The following is a 5,107-nucleotide window of genomic DNA, read 5'->3' on the forward strand; positions in this document are numbered from 1 at the left end:
TGGTCGATTGTCAGAGAAAATAATAGCTATACTAATAATTATGAGAGACAGTGTTTTTGAATGCTTACTCTGTATTATCTCATTTCATCTTCACAAAGACCCAAAGAGATAAGATGCTATTATCCCCCTTTTATAGAAGAGTAAACAGAGGCACAGAGAGGTTCAGTAATTTACACAGGATCACACAGCTAAGTAAGTGCCTGCGTTGGGATTTAAACCCAAGCAATCAGTCTCACTGTAGGGCTTGAAGGCCCTGCCACACACAACACACTTGAACACACACAAGAGAGATTATGCTCCTCCATCGCCTGGCTAGATGGAACTTGGAGGCTGGGACTCCTTCCGAAGGATCCCTCCACTTTGCCACCTTCTTTGTTTTCCCTGTGCCATAAGTGTCCCCTCTGTTTCCTCTGCCCACTCACAGCTCCTTTACCGGGTGAGGCTCTTGGTTATACATTTTGATGTCATTCTTATTAAAGGAACGGAGGGAGGGAAATTGGTTGTCTCATAAAAGGTTTAATTACCACCAAAATAAAAAGACATTTCATAATCGCCATCAAGAATCAGCATCTAGGTTAGGCGCGAGCTGAGCGAAGCGGGGAGTGTGGACGCTGAGTTTTCTGTTTCCATCGTACAGACAGCTCTACTGCCAAGATGGTCAGCGTGCCTAAAACCCGAAGGACTTTCTGTAAGAGGTGTGGACAGCGTCAGCCTCACAAAGTGACCCAGTATAAGAAGGGCAAGGATTCCCTGTACGCCCAGGGAAAGAGGCGCTATGATAGGAAGCAGAGTGGCTACGGTGGGCAAAGCCGATTTTCCGAAAGAAGACTGTGCTGAGGCTTGAATGTGTAGAGCCCAACTGCAGACCAGAGAGGATGCTGGCCATTAAAAGATGCAAGCATTTTGAACTGGGAGGAGATAAGAAGAGAAAGGGCCAAGTGATCCAGTTCTAAGCTTTGGGATTCTTTTATTTTTGAGGGGGAAATGTTAAAGCTGTAGAAAAATTACCTGTATGAAAATAAATGCAGTGATAGTCTTATTTTAAAAAAAGAATCAGCATCTACACAGGAGGAAAACTGATTGAAAATATTGGAAAATATTCCAAAAGAAAATACAGGCCCTTAATCCTTTACTTTTGGGCTAAAACAATGGCCCAAATAATAATAATAACAATAATAATAATACTGGAGTATCTCCAATAAGCTCATAATCAGCCACCATTTGAGTAAACAGAGAGGCCTTGTATCTTGGTCTAAAGACCAACAAACTTGAACTCCACTGAAAAAAAAGGAAAAAGTACAGCCAAGAGCTATCCAGTGTCAGCACACCCAGCTCCGATGACTCTAATCACCTGCTACCTCTGCGAGGCGGGTTACAGGGTTCTATGGAAGGTGGCCCTTAGGGGCTGGCCTTCTTGTCACATCCTATGGACACCAAAGGTGCCTGGAAAGCTAAGTGCTGCCAATTTGACCTCACCTTCCCTGCTCCTTCTCCCCCACTTCCGGCCTCTGAACCATGAGAGTAGCCTCACCTCTGGTCACTTATGTCCTTCCTGTTCACCCCCAAGCCCCTGCCTCTCCCACTGCTGCCAGAAGACAAAACCTAAGTGGCGACGCTGAGCCTGGCACTTCCTTGGCTCCCTGTCAGCAACATGAGGAGCCCACTGTGGAAGGGACAGGGCTTCCGTGCCAGCCAGGCTCCCTGCAGCTCACAGAACAGCCCATTCTGTGGCACATTTCTGTGCCTGTGCCCCTCTAACTCCCCTTCCACCCGTCCTCCCCATCTTTGTCTCACCAACACATAGACTTTCTTCTCGACTCTGATGGAAGCTTCCAGTGCTGCTCCTGGCTGAGCCGAACCACCCTTGGGTCTCCAGCCCCCTGCTCTTGTCTATGTGGAACACACTTGACAACATGAGAGACCATCTGTCCATCCCCAATTTGGTGTAGAAGCCCCGAAAGCCCACACTTTTCCTGTTACTCACCTGCAACTCCATGGCAGCAGCCTAGTGTTGGGCTTATGATAGGTGCCCAGGATGCTGAACCTCCCTCTTGGAAGCTTCCCCCCTTCCCGGTTAGGGCCCCTGAGAGCCTCACCCCTACATCCAGTTATGAGGAATCAGGCCAGAAAATGAACCAAACCACTCCTTATGGATATGGTGCCCCAGGATTCAGATGCCTGGTAGCAAACAATCCCACTGGGGGCTGCTCTCCTGACCAGTCCATTAGACTGATGAGAGAGCACAGTTGCTTCTTTCCTCTGTGGGTGAGTGGATTTTCTCACGGGGACACAGCCAGCTTTCATGGTGCTTCTCCTTCTTCCTCAGACCCAGTGGGAGGGAGAAGAACTGGAATCCCAGCCAAAGAGGGGCGAGGAGTAATTATTTCTCCCTCCCGAGTTCCACACCCCTAGCCACAGAGAAGGGGCAGCTGTTGGCTGGTCAGACAGAGGTCTTCTCTCGCCAGGTCAGAGAGAGGCAGCCCACTGACACTCCCCACTTGGGCAAAGTCTTGGCTTATGTGGGCTGACCATTGATTTAAAAAGTCAGAAAAGGGCCTGGCCAGCGTGGCTCAGTGGTTGAGCCTCAACCTATGAACCAGGAAGTCAGGGTTCGATTTCCAGTCAGGCACATGCCCAGGTTGTGGGTTCAATCCCCAGTGTGGGGTGTGCAGGAGGCAGCTGATCAATGATTCTCTCTCATCCTTGATCTCTCTCTCTCTCTCTCTCTCTCTCTCTCAAGTCAATTTAAAAAATATATTTTTAAAAAGTAAAGAAAGGGCTTAGCAGCTTAAACACAGTGAGGGTGACTAGACGTTCACAGACTGAGTCCTTGAAAGCACATTGCTTAAAGCCAGCCACCCATTTACTAGTACACACATTTCAGACAAACACTGTGACCCCAAATCAGATGGTGGCATTTCAGTCAGGTGGTCAGCATTCTATGAGGCCAAGAGGTCTCACTGCTTCAGAAGACATTCTGGGATCCAAGAGAAATCTCTCTACAAACTGATTCTTCTCTGGAAGGGTCAGGGCCCTGTTTAGAATGGGCCATCCCTCACTCTGGGACCCCAGCTCTTTGTACCTCACCCACTGTTGGCCCCTCAGAGTCCTTTTGGAATGCTGGCAATGGCCCTGGACCAAACACCTTACGTGTCCTCACTCCAACCTAATTACCCTGAGTCAGACTCAGCACAACCCAGCACACCAGAGTAAAATCCAGAGGACTTGCATTCGTTAGTGAATGGAAGTGTATCCATACCATGGAACACTACACAGTCACTAAAAAGCATGAATACAGTCCTGGCCAGGTTGCTCAGTTGGTTGAAACATCGTACTGTGCACCGAAAGGTCGCAGGTTTGATTCCAGGTCAGAGTACATACCTAAGTTGTGGGTTCCATACCCAATTGGGGTACGTACAAGAGGCAACCGATAGATGTTTCTCTCTCATCTCACATCGATCTTTTTCTCTCTCTCTTCCTTCCTCTCTCTAAAATCAATAAACATATCCTCAGGTGAGAATTAAAAAAAATAAAAGCATGAATACAGAAAAATCTCTAAAATATATTGCTACATCAAAAGAGCAAGATTACAGAACAACGTAATTTATACAGTACTGTTTATGTGAAAAGGAGGAAGAGAATATCTGTATGTATTTGCACATTATCTCTGAAAGACTTTACAAGAAACTGATAACATTTCCTAGATGGGGATCTAGATGGACAGGAACAGGGCAGGAAGAAACTTTTTTCAATCTTTACCCTTCCAAATTTCAACTATATGAATATATTAGCTATTCATTAAAACATTTAAAGTTAAAAATAACATCAATAGGATTTAGTAATTGACAGAATAAAGGTAGGCAGGAGAAGAAGGAGAGGTAAAGGTTGAAGATAATTCTAAGACCTCTAGTCTGGTGACTGGATTAGCCAAAATATGGACTCTAAGAAGAAAAGGAAGGTTTGGGGAAAGGAAAACAAATTCAAACTTGGAATCCTAGTACACTGCTGGTGGGAGTGCAGACTGGTTCAGCCATTATGGAAAACAGTATGAAGTTTTGTCAAAAAAAATTAAATATGGAGCTGCCATTTGACCCAGTGACACCACTTCTAGGAATATATCCTAAGAAACCCGAAACACCAGAAAGAATGGATGCACCCCTATGTTCATAGCAGCACAATTTACAATGACTAAGATCTGGAAACAGCCCAAGTACCCATCAGTAGATGAGTGGATAAAAGAGCTGTGGTGCATTTACACTATGGAATACTATGCAGCAATAAAAAAGAAGGATCTCTTACCCTATGAAATAGCATGGAGGGGCCTGGAGAGTATTATGCTAAGTGAAATAAACCTGTCAGAGAAAACAAGTATCACATGATCTCACTGATATGTGGAATTTAATGAACAAAATAAACTTTGAGCAAAATAGATCCAGATTCATAGAAGCATAGAACAGTCTGCAGAATCTCAGAGGGAAGGTGGGGGAGGGTAGGTGGGTGGGAAGAAATCAACCAAAGAACTTGTATGAATATATTGCCTGGACACAGGCAATAGGGTGGTGAAGGCCTGGGGCAGGGAGCAGGGGTGGGCTAGAAGGAGTCAAGGAGGTAAAAAGGGGACATATGTGACACTTTCAACAATAAAAATTTTAAGAAATAATAAAAATATTTAAAGAAGAAACAGAAAATCACTTGACAAAATCAGAATATGAAATCACTCTATATAAAATTAATATTATAGAATATTCTGACAGACATGCACCTAAATACATTTATAATTTTTAAAGAGATAAATGAAGATATCATTTCAACTGAAAATGAAGAAGAAAGTATAAAACAAAAACAAGCAGAAATAAAATCAAAATCGATCTATTTTTAAAAGAAAATCATTAGAAATCTTAGAAATGAAAAATACAGCCATTGAAATAAAAATGCAATAGATGGACCCAGCCGGTGTGGCTCAGAGGTTGAGTGTCGACCTATAAATCAGGAGGCCACAGTTCAACTCCAGGTCAGGGCACATTCCTGGGTTTTGGTCTTGGTCCCCAGTGGGGGGCATGCAGGGGGCAGCTGATCAATGATTCTCTCTCATCATTTATGTTTCTCT

The 5,107-nt window shown here is 44.5% G+C and overlaps 1 pseudogene; it reads left to right on the plus strand.

Moving 5' to 3' along the window:
* Window positions 1-654: 654 nt before the first annotated feature.
* Window positions 655-953, plus strand: LOC102260241 (annotated as a pseudogene).
* The last annotated feature ends 4,154 nt before the right edge of the window (window positions 954-5,107 follow it).

The sequence above is a fragment of the Myotis brandtii genome, unplaced genomic scaffold (genome assembly GCF_000412655.1).
Source record: "Myotis brandtii unplaced genomic scaffold, ASM41265v1 scaffold513, whole genome shotgun sequence".
NCBI classification, from domain to species: Eukaryota; Metazoa; Chordata; class Mammalia; order Chiroptera; family Vespertilionidae; genus Myotis; species Myotis brandtii.